We start from the raw sequence: 23,787 nt of genomic DNA, 5'->3' as shown, positions 1-23,787 counted from the left end.
CTCTAGGATAGGGTCATTTCAGGTTCCCTGTACTCAGCTGCCCAAGGAACTAACAGGGGACCTCAGCTTGGGCACCTGGGAGCCCCTCTAGGGTCAGGTCTCTTGCCAACCCTAAAGTGGCTCCCTTAACTAAGAATTGTGGTTCCGTGCTCCCCTGTCCAACCTTCCTTTATCCCAATCCTCCTGTTTCCCCAAGGCCCCCCTCCTTCCCTTCTACCTTTTCTCTCCCCATCTTCCCTTACCCCCATTCCACCCCACCCCCAAGATCCCAATTTTCTCCCCGGCAATTTTGTCTATTTCCCTTAGCCAAGAGGATAACTATATGTTTTTCCTTGGGTTCACCATCTTACTTAGCTTCTTTAGATTCACCTATTGTAGACTCCGTGACCCTTTTTTATGGCTAGAAACCAATTATGAGTGAGTACATCCCATGTTCATCTTTTTGGGTCTGGGATACCTCACTCAGGATAGTGTTTTCTATTTCCATCCATTTGCATGCAAAATTCGAGAAGTCATTGTTTTTTACCGCAGCGTAGTACTCAAATGTGTATATATTCCATACTTTCTTCATCCATTCTTCCATTGAAGGACATCTAGGTTGTTTCCAGGTTCTGGCTATTACAAATAATACTGCTATGAACATAGTTGAACAAATGCTTTTGTCATATGATAGAGCATCTCTTGGGTATATTCCCAAGAGTGGTATTGCTGGGTCCAGGGGTCGGTTGATCCCGAATTTCCTGAGAAACCGAAACACTGACTTCCACAGTGGTTGCACAAGATTGCATTCCCACCAGCAATGGATGAGGGTACCCCTTCCTCCACAACCTCTCCAGCAAAGGTTATCCTTGGTGTTTTTGACTTTAGCCATTCTGACAGGTATAAGACGATATCTCAAAGTTGTTTTGATTTGCATTTCCCTTATTGCTATGGAAGTTGAGCACGACCTTAAGTGTCTTTGGCCATTTGAACTTCCTCTGCTGAGAATTCTCTGTTCAGTTCAGTGCCCCATTTTTTAATTGGGTTAATTAGCATTTTAAACTCTAGTTTCCTGAGTTCTCTATATATTTTGGAGATCAGACCTTTGTCTGTTGCGGGGTTGGTGAAGATCTTCTCCCAGTCAGTAGGTTGCCTTTGTGTCTTAGTGACAGTGTCCTTTGCTTTACAGAAGCTTCTCAGTTTTAGTAGGTCCCATTTATTCAATGTTGCCCTTAATGTCTGTGCTGCTGGGGTTATACATAGGAAGCGATCTCCTGTGTCCATATGAGGTACGGTACTTTCCACTTTCTCTTTTATCAGGTTCAGTGTGTTCAGGCTGATATTGAGGTCTTTAATCCATTTGGACTTGAGTTTTGTGCATGGTGATAGATATGGGTCTATTTTCATTCTTCTACAGGTTGACATCCAGTTGTGCCAGCACCATTTGTTGAAGATGCTTTCTTTCTTCCATTGTATACTTTTAGCTCCTTTATCGAAAATGAGGTGTTCATAGGTTTGTGGGTTAAAATCCGGGTCTTCTATATGATTCCATTGGTCGACTTCTCTGTTTTTATGCCAGTACCACACTGTTTTCAAACTCTGTAATAGAGTTTGAAGTCAGGGATGGTAATGCCTCCAGAAGGTCCTTTATTGTAAAGGATTGTTTTGGCTATCCTGTTTTTTTTTTTTTTTTCCATATAAAGTTGATTATTGTCCTCTCCAGATCTGTGAAGAATTTTGATGGGATCTTGATGGGGATTGCATTGAATCTATAAATTGCCTTTGGAAGAATTGCCATTTTTACTATGTTGATCCTCCCAATCCAAGAGCAAGGGAGGTCCATCCATTTTTTGGTACCCTCTTCAATTTCTTTCTTCATTGCCTTAAAGTTCTTGTCAAATAGATCTTTCACTTCCTTGGTTAGATTCACCCCAAGATATTTTATGCTGTTTGTGGCTATCGTGAATGGTGAAGCTTCTCTGATTTCCCTCTCTGCTTCCATATCCTTTGTGTATAAGAGGGCGACTGATTTTTTGGAGTTGATCTTGTATCCTGCCACATTACTAAAGGTGTTTATCAGCTGTAAAAGTTCTTTGGTGGAGTTTTGGGGATCGCTTAAGTACACTATCATATCATCTGCGAATAACGAAAGTTTAACTTCTTCCTTTCCAATTCGAATCCCCTTGATCCCATTATGTTGTCTTACTGCTATTGCTAGAACTTCAAGCACTATATTGAAGAGGTATGGCGCGAGTGGACAGCCTTGTCGTGTTCCTGTGTTAAGCGGGATGGCTTTGAGTTTCTCTCTGTTTAATTTGATGTTAGCTGTCGGCTTGCTGTATATAGCTTTTATTAAATTTAGGTATGACCCTTGTATCTCTAATCTCTCCAAGACTTTTAACATAAATGGATGTTGCATTTTGTCAAATGCTTTTTCAGCATCCAATGAAATGATCCTATGGTTTTCTTCTTTCAGTTTTTTTATATGCTGGATTACATTGATAGATTTTCGTATGTTGAACCAGCCCTGCATCTCAGGAATGAAGCCTACTTGATTATAATGGATAATTTTTCTTATGTCTTCTTGGATTCGGTTTGCCAGTATTTTGTTGAGGATTTTTCCGTCGATGTTCATGAGTGAGATTGGCCTGTAATTCTCTTTCTTGGTTGAGTCTTTGTGTGGTTTTGGTATCAGAGTAACTGTAGCTTCATAAAAGGAATTAGGTAATGACCCTTCTGTTTCTATATTGTGGAATACATTAAGGAGTATAGGTATTACCTCTTCTTAGAAGTTCTGGTAGAATTCTGCATTGAAACCATCTGGTCCTGGGCTTTTTTTGGTAGGGAGGTTTTTGATAAGAGCTTCTAATTCTTTGCGACCAACAGGTCTGTTTAGATTGTTCACCTGGTCCTGGTGTAACTTTGGTATATGGTATTTATCTAAAAAAGTGTCCATTTCTTTTACATTTTCCAGTTTTGTGTTATACAGGCTTTTGTAATAAGATCTAATGATTCTCTGAATTTCCTCTATGTCTGTGGTTATGTCCTCCTTTTCATTTCTGATCTTATTAATTTGCAAATTCTCTCTCTACCGTTTGATTAGTTTGGATAGGGGTTTATCAATCTTGCTGATTTTCTCCAGGAACCAGCTTTTTGTTTCATTGATTCTTTGGATTGTTTTCTGTGTTTCTATTTTGTTGATTTTCGCCCTCAGTTTGATTATTTCCAGTCTTCTACTCCTCCTAGGTGAGTCTGCTTCTTTTTTTTCTAGAGCTTTCAGGTGGGCTGTTAAGTCTCCAAAGTGAGCTTTCTCTGTTTTCTTTAAGTGGGCACTTAGTGCGATGAACTTTCCTCTTAGCACTGCTTTCATAGTGTCCCATAAGTTCGAGTATGTTGTCCCTTTATTTTCATTGAATTCAAGGAAGACTCTAATTTCTTTCTTTATTTCTTCCTTAATCCAGGTATGGTTCAGTAGTTGACTGTTCAGTTTCCATGAGTTTGTAGGCTTTCTGGGGGTAGGATTGTTGTTGAATTCTAACTTTAATCCATGGTGATCTGATAAGACACAGGTGGTTACTAATATTTTTTTGTAACTGTGTAAGTTAGCTTTGCTACCGAGTATGTGGTCAATTTTCGAGAAGGTTCCATGGGCTGCAAAGAAGAAGGTATATTCTTTCCTATTTGGGTGGAATAATCTATAGATGTCTGTTAAGTCCATTTGCTTCATTACCTCCATTAATTCTCTGATTTCTCTGTTAGGTTTCTGTCTGATTGACCTGTCCATTGGTGAGAGAGGAGTATTGAAGTCTCCTACTATTAGTGTGTGCGGTTTGATGGCTGCCTTGAGTTTTAGTAATGTTTCTTTTACGTACATGAGTGCTTTTATATTAGGGGCATAGATATTCAGGATTGAGACTTCATCCTGCTGAACTGTTCCTGTTATGAGTATAAAATGTCCCTCTCCATCTCTTCTGATTGATTTAAGTTTGAAGTCAACTTTGTTAGAAATTAGTATGGCCACACCTGCTTGTTTCTTAGGTCCATTTGCTTGATAAGCCTTTTCCCAGCCCTTTACTCTGAGTAGGTGCCTGTCTTTGTGGTTGAGGTGTGTTTCTTGTAAACAGCAGAATGTTGGATCCTGTTTTTGTATCCAATCTCTTTGCCTGTGCCTTTTTATAGGTGAGTTGAGCCCATTGACATTAAGTGATATTAATGACCAGTTGTTGTTAACTCCGGTCACTTTTTTAGTAGTAGGGTTTGTGTGTTTCCCTTCTTTGAGTTGCACTGGTGAAGGGTCTCTAGATGTCTGAGTTATTGTGGTCATTGTTGGACTCCTTGGTTAGTGATTTTCCTTCTATTATTTTCTGTAAGGGTGGATTTGTGGCTACATATTGTTTAAATTTGTTTTTATCCTGGAAAATTTTGTTTTTTCCATTTAGAGTGAATGAAAGCTTGGCTGGATATAGTCGTCTGGTCTTGCATCCATGGTCTCTTAGTTTTTGCAGTACATCTATCCAGGACCTTCTGGCTTTCATGGTTTCCATAGAGAAGTCCGGTGTAAGTCTAATAGATTTACCTTTATTAGTAACTTGGCCTTTTTCCTTTGCGGCTCTTAATATTCTTTCTTTATTCTGTATATTTTGTGTTTTGATTATTATATGGCGAGGGCATTTTTTTTTTGATCCAGCCTATTTGGTGTTCTGTATGCTTCTTGAACCTTCATAGGTACATCTTTCTTCAGGTTGGGAAAGTTTTCTTCTATAATTTTATTAAGTATATTTTCTGTACCGTTGAGCTTCCCTTCTTCTCCTTCTTCTACTCCAATTATTCTTAGGTTTGATCTTTTTATTGTGTCCCAGATTTCCTGATGTTTTGTGATGAGAATTTGCTGGTTTTGCTGTTTTCTTTGATCAGTGTGTTTATTTTCTCTATGGTATCTTCAGTGTCTGACATTCTTTCTTCTATCTCTTGTAATCTGTTGTTAGTACTTGTCTCTGTAGTTCCTGTTCGTTTACCCAGATTTTTCATCTCCATTCTTCCCTCGGTTTGTGCTTTCTTCATTGCTTCCATTTCATTCTTCAAGTCTTGAACCGCTTCCCTAACCTGTTTGATTGCTTTTTCTTGTTTCTCTTGGTTTTCTTGCATGTCTTTGAGCGATTAATTCATTTCCTCTATCTTTTTGTTTGTAATCTCTAATTGTTTATGGCAGTTTTTTACCTCCTGTTTAAGGTCCTCTATTATTTTCATATAGTTCACTTTTGAGTCGATTTCTTCTAATTCTTCTGGAGTAGGGTGTGCAATTCTTCTTATTTCGGGATCCCTGGATTGTGGTGATGTCATGTTGCCTTTCAGGTTGTTGGAGGAATTCTTGCATTGGCGCCTTCCCATCTCTTCCTTCAAATGGAGCCAGGAGAGGCCTGGTGTCTTGGTCCAGTCTTTGTTGTGATTGACTCTCTGGGTATATCTCTTCAGTGTAGAAGCAGGAACCGTTCCGTCCAGATGGAATTCCTCAGCAACTAAACAGGGCCGCTGGTAGCCCAATGATCCAAGGCCAACAGGATGAATGGAGCAGGGGGGGCGGTATCCAGGAGCGCACAGGAAGCCTGGCGCCAGAGCTGAAGGAGCCCGGGCTCCCTTACATGGGACCCTGAGGCCTGCCTACCTGGCAGGACAGGCTCTAAAACCACAGAGAAACCCTGTCTCGAAAAAACAAGAAAAAAAAAAAGGAAGTGTTGTACCTAAATCATTATTTATCCCAACCTAAAATAAACTTTTTATATCTCTTAACCTTACATATTTCATGCTAGTTTCTGAGTTGTTTCACTTTTGTAACAGAAAAAACTACAATTATCTAGTATTTAAGTCCTTTAGAGACCTGAGTAGGTTATAGTACTACCTGAGTAAACAGAAAATATAGTGTTTATCTATCTCCATGCAGAAATCTCAAGTCCAAATTGATCAAAACATAAAAACAACCACATTGAACTTCATAGAAAAGAAAGTGGAAAGTACACTTGAACACATTGGTACAGGAGACTGCTTTCTATATATAACCCCAGCAACATGAACACTAATAGTAATATTTAATAGATGGGACCACCTAAAACTGAAAACTTTCTGAAAAGCAGAGAAAATGTTTAATAAAATGGCAGCCTACAGGATAGAAAAAGGTCTTCTTCAACCCCACTTCAAACAAATGGCTGATATCCAAAATATATAAAGAGCTCAAGGAACTGGTCATCAGAAGAACAAATAAGCCAATGGAAAAAAAATTGTACAGACTTAAACAGAGAAGTCTCAACAGATGACTATAAAATGACTGAAAGACACTTAAGGAAATGCTCAACATCCTTAGCCATTAAAGAAATGTAAAAACAATTCTGAGATTCCACTTTACACCTGTAAGAATAGCCAAGATCAAAAACACAGAGGACAGTTTATGCTGGAGAGGATGTGGGGTGAAGGGAAAATATCTCCATTGCTGGTGGGCATGCAAACTGGTACAATCACTTTAGAAATCAGAATGGTGATTTCTAAAAAAATTAGGACACAACCTACCTCAAGACCAAGCAATACCACTTTGGGTATAACATAAATGATTCTCAATCATACTGCAAGGGCATGTGTTTAGCGATATTCTTAGCAGCACTATTTCTATTAGCCTGGTAACAACCCAAGCACTCCCTGACCAAAGAATGGATGAGGAAAATGTGCTGCATTTACACAATGGAGTACCACACAGCAGAAAAAAAATAATGACATTTGGAAATTGCAGGCAAATTTATGCATCAACACATCATACGGAGTGAGGTAACCCAGACCCAGAAAGACAAAATATACAATGTCCTCACTCATAAGTGGCTTTTAGACCTAAAGTAAAGAAAACAAGCCTACAATTCTCAACCCCAGAGAACCTAGATAACAAAGAGGAATCTAAGTGAAATACACATGGATCTAATCTACATGGAAAGTAGAAAAAGACAGAAACTTCTGAACTAATTGCAAGCATGGAGATCATTACAGAAGGTAGAAGAGTGGAAGAAGGGAAGAGAGCAGAGAAAAATATATACCTCAATAAAAAACAACTTTAAAAAACCAAGAAATGACAAAAACAACTGACAGCCTGGATAGTCACCCAAGATTCCACTGTACTGTTGGACTTTTTTAACTTTAGCCTATACACCTAGAAGATCTGACCAAGTTTCTGTGAGGCAGGACTTTTGAAGGATTGTCCTGCTTTGCCATGGCAATGCTCAGCTGTCACTTTCTTTCATGTCCTGCCTATCTAATTTAGACAGTCTACTGTCAGTAGTCAACTCAAAGGGCAGTTTCTTGCCAGTGCCTAAGTCTTGCCAGCAAGAAAGTTAACTTCATTTTGTCATTTCTATGATAGCCATCATATCTCTGAAATAGGTTGGTGTTGTCAGGAACAGACATGCCTTGCCATAAAAGCCTTATATAATCATAACATCTTAAATGCCATATTTTGAATAGGAAATGTTTGATGACTTATTTAAAATGTATTTTTTGGCCAGGGAGTGATGGTCATGTCTTTAATCCCAGTACTTGTGTGGCAGAAGAAGGTTGATCTCAGTGTGCTCAAGGCCAGCCTGGTATACAAAGTGATTTCCAGGACAACCAGAGTAATACAAAGGAACCCTATCAGGAAAGAATGGAAATGAAATGTATTTTTGTTTCACTTTGAAAGACTCCCTAACATGACCATAAGTATGATTATAATATGTAAATATTAACCTGTAATTTTATCAATTTAAATAGCTTGTAATAGTAATTTTCAGGACTAGAGATTTATTTTACATCGTAAAATGACTTGGGCAAAAACAATACATAAGAGTTAGAAATGTATTTACAGTATGTTTTATCAAAAATAACCGTGAATTTGCATGAGTATACACAAATATGTTAAGATTAGAAACATCTATAATATAACAAAAATAATCTCAAATATGTATTAATATACAAAAGCCATACTAATGTAAAATATTTAAAAAAATAGTTGTTTTTATTTAAAGTCAATTTAGTAATCTATCATTCATCCTATAATTTATACATCTTCCCTTTTTCTTTTCAAGACAACTGAATATAATCTCCTTTGTTTATATTTTTTACCATTACCCATAGTATCTTGTTACCACCTCCACCTCAATGAACACATGAATCATGACCTAATGCATGTCCAAACTGCTTACCCAAACTCTTGGAAATATGGGCACCATGTTTCAAAAATTATTTTTGGTTGTTTGTGGGCAATGGCATCTATAAGAGACCCTGAAATAAACCTAGGATAATTTCAATTCATGGGAGAATTGTCCAGTCTTTGTGTAATGGGAAAGTGGTAGAATTGTCTCAAGTCCTGGCTAGTGTAGTGCATGAGGACCATCTTAGATAGTAATATTGGAACTGTCCTGAATAATTTATAGCCCAAAGCTGACCTTTGGAGGAGGGTAGTCAGTTTAGTGGCATTACCACACTCTAGGAGGAATCAATGGTGTGGGGCCCTTAGCCCTTGTTTAAGATTTTAATGGTCACTGCTAAGAATGATCATGGTTTACTGTAGAAAACCTTTTAAGTGCTGTATGGCTGTATGTGGTAAAGCTAAAAGAGGTTAAAGGAGCATAGTTTTTTTTATTTATATACAGAATTCAAAATCTTAATTTTAAGTTACTTGACAAAAATTTAGACCAAAAATCATGAAGAGGAATTAAGAAGAAGCCTTTCTTAAAATTAGATTTTAGACGTAGTACAAATTGATCTTATTCATAAATCCTGTAGTCAGATAGTAGGGCTGAAGGCTGAAAGATTAGAGAAGCACAGCATCCAGCCACTAGTTCTCAACTTTATGAAATTCACAGTCCAATGTGGGAGCCCACGTGTGACTCAGTTTCCATCTGGAGTCATTTCAGACTTAAAGATTCCATTTGAGGGGCTGGAGAGATGGCTCAGGGTTGATAGCACTGGCTGCTTTTCCAGAGGTCCTGAGTTCGGTTCCCAGCAACCACATGGTGGCTCACAACCATCTGTAGTGAGATCTGGTGCACTTTTGGCATGCAGGTTACATGCAGCCAGAACACTGTTTACATAAAAAATAAATCTTTAAAAAAAATTCCACTTGAGTTCAAGCATGCCTGCTGTTCTTACAGTAACCTCGTGGGCGATGAGTAACATCTGTGTTTCTCAACAGAAAAAGCATTTTTCTCAGCTAAAAGAGCATATTTTTCTATTAAGACTTGGGCTTGGAGGCCAAGCAGGGGCACTCCTTGTTAGTGATCAGAAGCTGCTTAGCTGGATCAGATAATGCACAGGTTTGAGCTGCCTCCAAGCACAGTGCAGGGAGGTGGGGAGCTGACTGTACTGCTTTTTTGATCTGCCTTTTGACTGTGTTTAGTATATATGCTGGCTGAGAAATAAACTCAGGCTGCTTTCTATTGACCTTTCATCCTGTCAGTCTAACCTATGATTCTGTCTTCATTTCTCTTAATCTAACTTTTCCTTAGCCTCAGCATTCCCTCCAAGGGAAGCTCTAGATAAATGTTGTTAGACTCACCAAATGGGGTATCCTGTCTCTGTAAGTCCTCAGAGTGAATGCTGTTTCTACAAAACACTCAATCCTCAGCTCCTCTCTCGTACCACCTTATATTCCTCTCTCTGCCCAGGCATGCCACTTCCTATCTGCAATTCCTTAGTGATAGGATTAAAGATATTAGACACCAGCATTGACTCTACAACAAACTAGTGTGACTACTGGGATTAAAGGTGTGTGTCAGTATTGCCTGGGGTGTAAGGCGGGCCATGGAATCTATTTACTTTATGATCTTCAAGCAAGCTTTATTGTTAAAATATAAATGAAAAAATAAAATTCAATAATTAGAAGCAAGCATCTGAGATCAAGAAGAGAAAAGTAAAAATGTTTATCACCAAAGAATATAAAAAATATTCTGAGCCGGGCGGTGGTGGCGCACGCCTTTAATCCCAGCACTCGGGAGGCAGAGGCAGGCGGATCTCTGTGAGTTCGTGGCCAGCCTGGTCTACAAGAGCTAGTTCCAGGACAGGAACCAAAAGCTACGGAGAAACCCTGTCTCGAAAAATCAAAAAAAAAATATTCTGAGTACAAACTGGAGAAGGTCCATCAATTTTGCAAACAATGAATGATATAATTAAATTATGGTTCACAAAATCAATAATATAGATGACACCATTGACAAACACAAATCTACACACACACACACACACACATATTATTGTTTCTTAAAGAAGAACAAGAAGTTTCTATTCAAAATCAATTCTTTAGAAATCATTGGCCATCACGCATCCTGTACACTCCTTTTCTTTCCTTTACCAATAATAGAAAATGGGTTCAGTGAAAAGGGCTGTTTCACCAAAATATACAATATTCACTTGAAGTCTTCGGATGTTTTTACTTTACAGAAAATAGATTTGAGGGTCTGGAGAGATGGCTCAGTGGTTAAGAGCATTGCCCGCTCTTCCAAAGGTCCTGAGTTCAATTCCCAGCAACCACATGGTGGCTTACAACCATCTGTAATGAGGTCTGGTGCCCTCTTCTGGCCTGCAGACATACACACAGATAGAATATTGTATACATAATAAATAAATAAATAAATATTAAAAAAAAGAAAATAGATTTGATCACTGAAAGCATCTCATTCTCTTGTGATAAAGAAAATGATGTCTGTTAGGATCACTTACCATGTTGTTTCCTACAATTGGTGATGGAGTCCAAGTCTGCATTACAGTGAGAAAATGAAAACTTTTAAATTGGATTATCAAAAGAACAGAATTTTAAAGAATCAGTGTGGGAATTCAAGCTGATACAGTCCCTTTGGTTGTCAGTGTGGAAATTTCTCAGAAAATTAGGAAACAACCTTTCTCAAGACCCAGTAATACCACTTTTGGGTATGTAACCAAAGGATGCTCAATCGTACCACAAGGACATGTGCTCAACTATCTTCATAGCAGCTTTTTTTTGTCACACCCAGAATGTGGAAACAACCTAAATGCCCCTCCATAGAAGAATGGATAAGAAAAATGTGGTACATTTACACAATGGAGTGCTACACAGCAGAAAAAAATAACGATATCTTAAATTTTGCAGGAAAAAGGATGGAGCTAGAAAACATTATTTTGAGTGAGGTAATCCAGACACAGAAAGACAATTATCACATGTACTAACTTATAGGTGGTTTTTAAGCATAAAGCAATGAAAGCCAGCCTACAAACCACAATCCCAGATCTTAGACAAAAATGAGGATGCTAAGAGAGACTTACATACATCTAATCTATATGGGAAGTAAAAAGTATAAAAAGACAAGATCTCCTGAGTAAATTGGGCACATGGGGATCTTGGGAGAGGGTTGAATGGGGGAGTGGAGAGGCAGGGAGTGAAGCAAAGAGAATTGTAGAGCTCAGTAAATATCAATAAACAAAGATCAATCATATCTGCAGGATAATTGTATAATTGTAAATTCAATGTTACTTGACTCAAGATAACCTTCCTAATGTGGACGCCCACACAATCTGGTCTGTGTTCATTCACATGACATTAATTTACACATGCTGGGCAATTACTAACCTCTCCTGCCACCTCAATCAGGCCCTTTTCCATAGTGATGTCTCCAACGGCTGATTGCCTACATTGTGCCCCTTGCAGTGCACACAATAATCTATTTTTCCTATTGTGGTCTGAGGAGAGAATAAAAGCTCCATATGCAAACCCTTTTCCTGTGACTGCATTGCACAGTCAACTACATGGTTCAAATGCTTTATTTTATTTTATTTTATTGGTTTTGTTTGAGACAGGGTATCTTTGTAACTTTGGTGCCTGTCCGGGAACTAGCTGTTGTAGACTACACTGGCTTCAGTCTCACAGAGATCTGCCTGCCTCTGCCTTCCGAGTGCTTGCTTTAAAGGCATGCACCACCACTGACCGGCAAATACATAATTTTAGAACTGTGAATTGGTACACTTATTTAAGAACTTTGATGGTGAGCCAGACGGTGGTGGTGCACGCCTTTAATCCCAGCACTCGGGAGGCAGAGGCAGGTGGATCTCTGTGAGTTCGAGGCCAGCATGGTCTACCAGCGTGAGTTACAGAACAGGCTCCAAAGCCACAGAGAAACCCTGTCTCAAAAGTCAAACAAACAAACAACAACAAAAAAAGAACTTTGATGGTGTAATATAGAGGACACTCAAGGTCACTGTCCAGGAAAGCAACAGACAGGGAACAAGGCCAACTGAGTCAACGTAACAGAAGTTGCCTCAGCAAAATATTTCTATCAGGATGGAAATGCATCTCTTCAAGAATTAATATGTCTTCCCACTGAGAATTCACATCACAGACTTAGAAGACTAATAAAGAAAAGTCTCTTTAATGATGTTATGCATTGATCTGTCCATTGCTCAAGGGGAGCTAGGTTAGATAGATTGTGCATTCAATATATGCTGTTATCCATAAGTATCCTTTAGGATAATGATCCAGATTATACTCTGTACAATTGAAATAGAAACAGGCAACTTGCCAGTCTAAATATCTAGGCAAGAATATTCCCAGACTATTTTCTCAAGTATGCCCATGACTTGTTACAGCAGGTCATTCTTCACTGACAGGGTTCTAAGGTGAAGATCACAAGGGAGGAGGAAGACTGGACTGGACAAGTAAAAGATAAAAATGATAGGGTGGGGAGGTGTTGCAGAAGATACATGCAATGCCGAGTAAGCTTCTGAAGAAAAATAGCATCTTTGCTGGGCAGTGGTGGTGCACGACTTTAATCCCAGCACTCAGGGATTTTTCAAGATAGGGTTTCTCAGTACCTGAGGAGCCTGTTCTGGAACTCTTGAGAGATCAGGCTGGCCTTGAACTCAAAGAAATCCACCTGTCACTGCCTCGAGAGTGCTCGAATTAAAGGCGTGCTCTACCACCACCTTTAAATCAGTGATGGCTTCTTTGAAATGGTTTGGGGTCAAATATCTGGACAATCCTGGTGAACAATCATTCTAACAGGCATTCTAATCTCTTCCAGCCCTAATTAGCATATACTTACGTTTTGGGTGTTTTAGATGCAGTTCTCCCTCTGATAAATTCTTCTTTATGGGACTTAATTATTTTTTAAGCATTGGTCAATCTATTGTATCACCAATTCTACTATTCATCATTATGATACAGTAGTCAAAAGCTACACAACATGTGAGAAGCCTTTGATAACCTCCACAAATTTAAATATTAATTCAGATTATATTTAAAGCTTAAATGCAAAGTGGTCAATATAGAGAAGATACTGAGGAAACGAGGCTTCTCTGAGTTTGGCAACTTGTATCTATGAATGCATGAACCCTGTTGAAGTTGACTAGGAAGGAGTTTTGGAGCTTACTGCTCCCAATACTCTAAGGAGATGAAGTCACAAAGCAAAGTTATTCAGAGGCCTGCCCCTAGGTTCAGGAGTTAGCAGGGACCATGTGGGACTTCACAATACTGGGAATATGACAGCAGGTTCCCACCCAAACCCACGGAGGTAACACCATAGTGTCTTCCGGACTTTGCCCTCTGCTCCTCCCCATCAGGGGGCAGCATTCCCTCACTCAACATGTTATGCTTCTCCATTTTGCTAAAGTTCTCAGCTTATTGTCTCTCTGCAACAGCAACTGCACCCAAAACAGGAATCCACTGGCGCCAGCTCCTCTTCAAAGCCAGGCCTGAAGGCGGCTGCCCTTAAGAGACCTCTACTGCTTCTGACTGGCAGTTCATCTGGAATGCTGATCGGCTAGTGAGTCCTGAGTGGCTAGAGCACTGCCCATAGGGGTATAGTGTGCTGAAAGAGACACAATACTTGTTCCTGTCCAATCCATTTACCCCAACAGAGATCTGAGACCATATGCATTTCAATAGCACTTGCCTTTGTCTACAAAAGCAGTCAACGTCATCTTCTTTTTTTTTTTTTTTTTTTCGAGACAGGGTTTCTCTGTGTTTTTGGAGCCTGTCCTGGAACTAGCTCTTGTAGACCAGGCTGGTCTCAAACTCACCGAGATTCGCCTGCCTCTGCCCCCCCCCCCCCCCCAAGTGCTGGGATAAAGGCGTGTGCCACCACCGCCCAGCTCAATGTCATCTTCTTGCACTCCTAGGAACTTTCCCTTTTTCTTCCAGCACACTATGTGACTTGTACGGTGCACTGTGCTAGGTGGGTGGAGTAATTCCTGTCCCACAGAGGTAAGGATGCCTGGAATACTAAGAACAAAAGAGAGTTTTAAAATTACAAAATGAAATATTTGTTCTGTGGCTTCATTCTGAGGTCAGATGAACTGTAGGTACTTTTTACATGGTTTTCACAGGGATTTTACACAAAAGGAAAGAGAAAAGCAGGACCCATGTCTCAATCAAGATGATTAGTCTTTCCCCCATCAGAAAGCTGGATAATGGCTCCATTGCTTTATGGGTTTTATTCCTTAAATTCGAAGCAAACTCCAGGCAACTGAATAGTAATAAAAAGAGTAGTGTTCATGAAAATTTGAATACATAGAGAATAATGGAGCTAGAAAAAAATGTCTTTATGAGCACTATTGTTAGCCAGCACATCTCCCTCCTTGGTCAGGTAAATAAAATATACAACTGCAGTATTCAAGATTCTCTACATGAACAGGACAGATAGAATAAATCTCACCATGACGTAAAAAGCAAGCTTATTAGAATGTCTGACAAGCTGTTGTTCAGGTGCCTTAAGAACAGCTGCTTACCAATGGCAATTGAAGAATCCAATAGCTTGCTTCTCAGCCTTTTGAATCCAGTAGCTGTTCTGTCCACAAGGCTCTGTGACTCAGCTAGTTTTAAGTATTCACCAAAATTACAATGAAGTAGGCACTAATGCTAGTAAAGGAGGTTGGTAAGCAGAGGTAGAGCACAGAGGCAAAAAAAGGACTTTTCACTCGGGAGGCAAAGGCAGGCAAGTCCAGCCTGGACTACAAGAGCTAGTTCCAGGACAGGAACCAAAAGCTACTGAGAAACTGTGTCTCGAAAAATTTAAAAAAAAAAAGGACTTTGCTTCTTCATCAAAATACTTTATATGTGACTGCTGATAGCAGAATGGGAGTTACTGATTAAAGTTGGGTCATAGTCTTTGTATAATTCAGTTTTTTTTTGTGATTTCAAGACAGGATTTTTCTGTGTATTTGTAGAGCTCATTCTGTAGGTCAGATTGATCTCAAACCAGAAAATCCCACTACCTCTGCTCATGAGTGATGGTGTTAAAACTCTGCACAAACATGGGCTGGAGAGATGGCTCACTGGTTAAGTGTACACAGAAACCAAGAGGGTTAAGGTGGGTCTAATCATCTCAAATTATATGGATTAATGTAGGATTTTCTGATTTCTAAACCTTAAAGTAAAATCTCTCAGGTATAATCAATTCTTTGTGTATAACATGATCCCAGGGGTAGTGAGTTTTGACTACCAAAAATAGACATTTCAACAGCCAAGACAGAAGTAATGAGAAAAAAATTCTTGCCTGCAGAAGGCACAAAAAACATGGGAGTTGTTTTCAAAACAGTGTTTTCCCCAACAAATGAAGCATGGGGATTTTATGTAGGGAGTCTGTTTGTTTTATTTTTATTTTTATTTTTTTGAGACAGGGTTTCTCTGTGGTTTTGGAGTATGTAGGGAGTCTGAACATGGTCATGCAAAGTTCTCCCTTTCCTGGAGCATGCTCAGTTAACAAATCCACTTCTAACCATAATCACAATGTAAAAGCAGAGACTCTTAGGGACGTTATCCTACTTAACCAAAAGGCAGAGAGAGAACATCCAAATTAACAAAATCATAAATGAAAAACTGGGCATAGCAACAGACACTAAGGAAATCCAGAGAATCATTTCATCATACCTCAAATCCTGTATTCCACAAAATTGGAAAATGTAAGGTAAATGGACAATTTTCTGAATAGGTACCACATACCAAAATTAAATCAAGACCTGGTGAACAATTCAAATACACCTATAACCTTCAAGTAAATAGAAGCAGACATCAAAAGCATCCCTTCCCCTAAAAAAAAAGCCAAGGACTGGATGGTTTCAGTGAAGAATTCTGCCAGAACTTCAAAGAAGAGGTAACAACAATACTCCTCAAATGGTTACACAAAATAAAAACAGAAGGAACATTTCCATACAAACATTTCCATTTTATGATGTTACAGTTACCCTGATACTAATTCCACACAAAGAATCAAAAAGGATTACATGCCAATCACCCTCATGATCATTAATGCAAAAATATTCAATAAAATACTGACAAACTGAATCGAAGAACACACCAAAAAAATTATTCACCATGATGAACCTAGTTTCATCCCAGAGATGCAGAATGGTTTAACATATGAAGCATGTGGTCTGTCAATGTAATCCACCATATAAATAAATTGAAAAAAAATAATCATCTCATTAGATGCTGAAAAAGCATTTGACAAAATCCAACACCCCTTCGTGATAAAGGTCTTGGAGACATGAGAGATACAAGGAAGGTATCTTAACATAATAAAAGAAATATACAGAAAGCATAGGGCAAACATCAAATTAAATGGAGAGAAACTCAAAATGATTCCACTAAAATTAGGAACAATTCAAGGCTCTTCTCTCTCACCATACCTAGGAAACATAGTTCTTGAAACTCTAGCTAGAGAGAAAAGAAAACAAAAGAAGATCATGGGGATCTAAACTGGAAAGTAAGAAGTTAAGCTTTTGCTTTTCACAGATGATATGACAGTATACATAAGTGACCCCACAAACTCTATCAGGGAACTCCTACAGCTCATAAATACCTTCAGTAATTTGTCAGGATACAAGATCAGCTCAAAAAATTCAGTAGCCCTCCTATATAAAAATAAAAAAGCTAAGAACGAAATCAGAGGAGCATCACCATTTACAATAGCCACAAATAATTTAAAATATCTTCAGGTAACAGTAACCAAAGAAGTGAAATACCTATTATTACAAAACTTTAAATCTTTAAAGAAATAAACTGAAGAAAATACAAGAAAATGGAAAGATGCTCTTGGATAGGTAGAATCAACTTGATAAAAATGGCAACCCTACGAAAAGCAATTAATATATTTATGCAATCTCCATCAACATCCCAAAACTCTTCTTCCCAGGCCTTGAAAGCACACTACTCCAATTTATAGCAGAAAACAAAACACACACAATAGCCAGTCTCGTCGACAGAAAAAACTACTGAATTCTTCACTTGATCTTAGACAAAACGTTGAGAAGTGATGGACTGGATTTTTCCAATTACCATTGGTAGCAAGGTATTTTTAAGTTACCTGGACTACAGCTTGTGAGACATTCTAATAAACTCACTTTTTACATAATGGTGAGATTCATTCTACCTGTCCTGGTCATGTAGAATGTTAAATACTGCAGTTGTATATTTTATTTACCTGACCAAGGAAAGAAATGTGCTGGCTAACAATAGTGCTCATGAAGACATTATTCCTAGCTTCATTATTATCTATGTATTCAAATTTTCATGAACACTACACTTTTTTATTATCATTCATTTGCCTCGAATTTGCTCTGAATTTCTGGAATAGAACCCATTAGGCAATGGAGCCATCATCCAGCCATCAGTTGGGGAAAGACTAATCATCTTGTTTAAGATCTGGTTCCTCCTTTTCTCTTTTCTGTTGTGTGAAATCCCTGTGAAAACTGAAAGACCCCCACAGTATAGACAAACAGCTAAGCAGCAGCAACGCCAGGCTTAAACTTTGGAGCAACACAAGTAACATTAGAGCAGGGAAGTTCGACTTGAGAACAAGGGCGGAGAAGCCAGGCAAGATATCTGCGGTCAGCCGGTCAGCCATCTGGCCCCAAGCGATAAGGAGCCAAACTAGAAACAGGAAAAGTGGAAGGCCCTCTGGATACCCCCTCCCAGAGCCCGCAGCTGGCCTGCTCCCATGAGAACATCCCGTTTGCTTAGGGAACCCGGATGCCCATAGTCAGCACATATGCCCAACTTAGAATATCAGCAATTCACAGAAGAGACAACTCCCCCTATGAAAGATCCCAGCTTAGCTGCTGTAACGTCATTTCACAAAGCTTTTGACGAACGACTGTAAGTGCAGAGTAAGGTCAGGGTCCCTGGCTGCAAAACAGGATATCTATAGATTAGGACAGGACATCAATTAACAGGAAATCTGTTGCCATACATCTGTGCTGTAAAAGGAAAGAAAGAACAAAAGGGAAACAGGATATCTGTTCCCATACATTTGTGCTGGGAAAGGATAAACCACCTGTGCCCCTTGCCCCATTCCAACTGACCACTAACAATGCATTTGCTTCTGTAATCTGCTTCTGCTGCCCTCTTTCCTATAAAAAGACCTTCCCCCAGTCTGCAGGCGCGCTTTGTCTTTCGAGAGACTAAGTCGCCCCAGGTACCTGTGTACTGAATAAAGCCTCTTGCTGTTTGCATTCGAAGAGTGATCTCGCTGTTCCTTGGGAGGGTCTCCTTAGCCTGAAAGACTGCCCACCACTGGGGTCTTTCAAAACCATGTAAAAAGTACCTTACGTTCATGTGACCTCAGCATGAAGCCACAGAACAATCATCTTTAGTGACCTTAAAGTTATCTTTAGCTGTTAATACTCTGTGCACCCATCCCCCTGTAAGACAAGAAATCCCTGCATACACCTAGCACAGCACAGTGCACAGTACAGGCTAGCTAGGCACACTGTGTCCTGGAGGAAAAAGGAAAAGTTCCTATGGAGTGCAAGATTGTGAAAGTGTCTCCTTTTGGAGCAAGGGCAAGTGCTATTGAAATGCAAAGCTTGGACAATCTAGAAAAGATCTTTGACTCAGGTGGAAGGAATGGCCAGGAACCACTGTACTGTGTCTTTAAGCACACTATAGCCCTGTGGAGAGTGTTCTTGCCACTCAGACCGCACCAGCCAATCAGGCCCTCCAGGTGACCTGCCAGTCAGAAACAGTGCAGGGTTCTTCCGGGCACCCGCCTTCAGACTTGGCTTTGTGGAGGAGCTTGTGCCAGTTGTTTCCTGTGCTGTGCTGAAGTTGCTGCTGCAGGGAGATGACGATGTGAGAGCTTTTGCGATCTGGGGAACCACAACATGGTGAGCTAGGGAATGCTGTCTCCAGATGGGGAGGAGCAGAGGGTGAGGTGCGGCAAACAGCATGGTGCATCCTTGCGTGATCTGTGTGGGAACCTGCCGCCATATTCCCTGCCTCGTGAAGTCCCTTGTGGTCCTGTTAATTCCTAGACCTATTGCTATGTGCTTAATCTGCTTAGAGAATTGGGAGCAGGGTGCTATGTATACAAACATCTTTCTTCTCAACTTTAACTTGCCTTACTCAGAGAGGTCTAGTTTCTCCAGTGTCTTCTCAAAATTGAGTACTTCCATAAATCTTGATTTGTGTTTAACTTGTGAATGGTATCAAGGCAGCTCACCTGTTGGGTAGCGCTGCACTTCTAAGCTGCAACATAGAAGAGTTGAATTGCTGATATAAAGAATTTTCCAATGCCTTGGAAATAGTTCAGTCTCACAAAGTAGAATTAGCTGGGGGAGGACTGCCTCTAAATCACCCAGAAGATAAATGTATTTTAATCAGGGCTGTTAGAGATTAGGATGCTAGGGCACACTTTGTTCAACTGGATTGTCCAGATATTTAGCTCCAAACTGCTACAGAGAAGCCACCACTGATTTAAAACCAGACACCACGCACATGCTCATATAAAAAAAAAACCCTCAAGCAAGCTTTTCAAGGAGGCATTACAGGTTCCTAAACAACCTTAAGGCCTGATGTGGCTCAAAGTTCCAGTTTTCTTCTTATGAAAAGCACAGTTCTTCCAGATGGGCAATAGGACACCAGGTGACATATATTTGAAATGCCAAACATTGTTTTGCTAAGGAGTTACCTGATCAATCAAGGGTTTTATTTATTCCCTCTGGCAGAGATCAGGGACATTCCTAGAAGACCTAGTAACAGCCTGGGGGCTAAGTCTTGTGAGTTTCCCTAAAGACCTGATGTATTGATAATAAAACAGAGCTCCTTCTCTAAGGAATATTCTTTGGAGAGCTGGTAATGGTCTGGTGCCAAGGCCTTTGTGGAGGGGTTCCTTTAGGACCAAGAACCCAAGCCTTTCACCATATGGAGCTATGGTTATCAGTCCCCAGGCCACTGTGCTCTTTAGTAAAGTTCTTGAGATAACCTGTGTTCCAATTGAGTAGAAATGTCTGACGAACCTCCTCCCAAATTCACATGATATTGTTTACTGACTTCTTATAATTCTCCCATTTCCTTCCATTTCCACTCTGGAAGGATCCAAGTTGCTATTCTTCTTTTACTCCTTTTTAATAATATTTTGAAACAGTCTTTCTCTGTAGGACTGTCCTGACTATCATGGAACTTACTGGGTAGACCAGGCTGTACTTGAACTCATAGATCTCCCTTGGCTCATCAAGGGTATGTTCCATCAATGCCCAGCAAGTTGCTGTTTTTCTCAGGAAGCTTACTAGGCATCTGCAAGACCTCCCCACCCTAAATTTTTAACTTTTCACATTTTACTTTTCCTAACTTATCATCCCCTGTGACCTTCAACTCAGGACCCTTTTACTGAAGCATGATCTGCTGATTCAGGTCACCAGTGTACATAAGAAATTATGCTGGAAATGTATTTGCTCTGTAACTCTCCTATCTGACTAAATGTCTAGCTTGGCAAGTTGTCTGTTTCTATTTCAGTTATTGAAAGTGTAACCTAGAGCCTAATCCTAAAGGAGGCTTAAGGACAACAGCAAATGTGAAATCTGTCTAGCTGATTCTTCTTTGAGCATTAGCCAGAGATTGATGTATACCATCATTAAAGAGGTCTTTCTTTATTAATCTCCTAAGTGTATGATGTGATTTCTCAATGGAAAGGTGTATTAATTCTAGAACAGCTGCATTTCCATCCTGTTAGAAAAATAGTTTCTGAGACAAATTCTTATTTTGACTCAGGTGTCCTTGGTATACTACACTCTCAAAATTCCTATAAAAAAATGACCGTAAAACCTCACAGGTTTTTTTTTTCTTTTGTTTTTTCGAGAATGGGTTTCTCGATGGCTTTGGAGCCTGTCCTGGAACTAACTCTGTAGACCAGGCTGGTCTCGGACTCACAGATATCCGCCTTCCTCTGCCTCCCGAGTGCTGGGATTAAAGGCATGCGCCACCATTGCCCACCCACAGATTTAGACTTATACATTTGAGTCATGTAGTTGACCATGCAATGCAGTCACTGTAAAGGATGTGCATATGGAGCATACCTTCTGTCTTCAGACCAGAATAGGATGAATAGTTTATTGTGTACACTGCAGGGGAAACAGTGGAGGCAATCAACTATTGAAGCCACCATTATGAAAAAGGGTCTGATTGTGGTAGGTTCAGTGAATTTGTAATTTCCCAGCATGGGTTATTAATTTAGTCCCATGTGATTGAATGCATATCATTTGTGGGGGTGTACAGATTGGGAAGGTCATCTTGAGCCAATGAACATTGAATTTGCAATTAGGCCACTATCCTGTGCAGATGTGGTTGATCTTGCTTGACACAGTTATGTCAACTCAGAGATCTGAGAAACAGGCCATTGACTAACTCTTTTTTTTTCAATTTATTTATTATGTTTACAATGTTCTGTCTGCATGTGTCTCTGCAGGCCAGACGTTGGCACCAGATTTTATTACAGGTGGTTGTGAGCCACCATGTGGTTGCTGGGAATTGAACTCAGGACCTGTGGAAGAACAATCAGTGCTCTTAACCACTGAGCCATATCTCCAGCCTCCCCATTGACTAACTCTTATGTGTCAGGTTACTGATCTCAGCAGCCAACATATGTATATGGGCACCATCAATCTATCTTTCATTAATGACATCCCCTCTCTTATTGAAGGTCCTACTCTGTCAAAGTCAATGTAGAAAGTTTTATTTAATCTTAAAAGTGCAGTATTTTTGTCATTTAAAAAATCACTTATTGGTGTCATTTTCACTTATTCTCTTTAAGTGTATTGTTGCTCTTGTCTCTGTTTTTGTTCTCCAACTTTTTTTTTTTTTGCTTTTTCGAGACAGGGTTTTTCTGTAGCTTTTGGAGCCTGTCCTGAAACTCCCTTTGTAGACCAGGTGGACCTCGAACTCACAGAGATCTGCCTGCCTCTGCCTCCTGAGTGCTGGGATTAAAGGCTTGCCACCACCACCAGGCAGTTCTCCAACATTTCAAAGTCACTAATATTTGCATTTTATTTCTTTCAAGTGATGTTGCTTATTGATTTCTGTGTAAAGCAATGTGCCCTATAGCTTAGGCTTGCCTCATGCTGTGTAACTGAGAATCATTTTGAACTCCTAATCAATCTTTCCTCTGCTGCCAGTGCTGGGAAAACAGTTCTGCAACTCCTTACAGGTTTGACCTTGATTTGTAAGTGAGAAAGAAAAATAGAGTAGTTAATGAGTGTCTGCTGATCTTTCTGGCTTTTGTTGGGGACTTAGAAGCAGAGAGACCTGTGCAAAAGTTGAGCTCATTGACCAACTTGAAGCTGGTGGAGACACAGGGCAGAAACAAAAAAGTTGGCCGGGTAGTGGTGGCACACACCTTTAATCCCAGCACTCGGGAGGCAGAGGCAGGCGGATCTCTGTGAGTTCGAGACCAGCCTGGTCTAGAAGAGCTAGTTCCAGGACAGGCTCCAAAACCACAGAGAAACCCTGTGTTGAAAGAAAAAAATAAGGTTGGACTGAGGGTGAGAGCTTTCCTCCTTCAATAGAAGTTGAGATTAGCTATGTGGAATGAGGGAGTCAATTGTAGATGCTCTATGACTGTCCTGATTGACCATTGTTTGCAGTCCATAGACCAGAGCAGTCAAGAATCTTGGAAAAGGACTGACCATATCTTTAAATCTAATTGCTCTATTTACAGAAGTTCATCTAAAATAGAAGATGTAGTTAAAATGTTGTGGCCCTGCTTAAAAGGACTGTTACTTTTCTGCATTAGGACATTCATCTTTAGTAAAATATATGAGACATATTTAATGTGCATGAATACAAATCCCTAGTCTCTGGAGCACATGGGCAGAAAGTGTGTTTCAAGTTTTCGAAATAATTTTTGAGATGAAAACTATGTCATATTTACATTCTCTTTGCTGCCTTCAAGTCCTAATATGCCTGGATTGTTTTCTAATTCATGGTCTGTCATTTTGACAACAGTTACAAAGTAACCACAGTTACACAGTAAGAGTAATTACTTTATGAATCTGACATGATTTTCTCCAAAATTCCGCATCTCTCAGACAAGGTGATGGCTGCACTGGAAAGTAAGTGTGTAGTGGAATGTGCACACAATGGGCCCTGCACTTTGGATGAGGAACAGGATGTGTGTGCTCTAGGAGAGTGGAATAATGTGTGCTAAATACAAAGTTTGTTTTTTTTTTGTTTTTTGTTTTTGGTTTTTCAAGACTGGGTTTCTCTGTGGTTTTGGAGCCTGGCCTGGAACTAGATCTTGTAGACCAGGCATGTCTCGAACTCAAAGAGATCCACCTGCCTCTGCCTCCTAAGTGCTACAATTAAAGGCGTGAGCCACCACTGCCCGGCAAATAGAAAGTTTTTAAACTGGGGCCCTGTCTGCTGGGCTGGGAGGACAGAACTGGAAGGGCTGTGCTGTCTGAGTCATTTGATGTCTGATCCTCCAGTAGAAAACCTGCGAATATTTTGAGTCTTAGCTGGGAGGTCCTAGGCAATGAGGGAATTCTGGGAAGCACTGACAATCA

The sequence above is a fragment of the Microtus oregoni genome, unplaced genomic scaffold, assembly GCF_018167655.1.
Source record: "Microtus oregoni isolate MIOR12 unplaced genomic scaffold, Mior012 000044F_ref0000062, whole genome shotgun sequence".
Classification (NCBI taxonomy): domain Eukaryota; kingdom Metazoa; phylum Chordata; class Mammalia; order Rodentia; family Cricetidae; genus Microtus; species Microtus oregoni.
Note: the sequence above shows the minus strand (reverse complement) of the source record.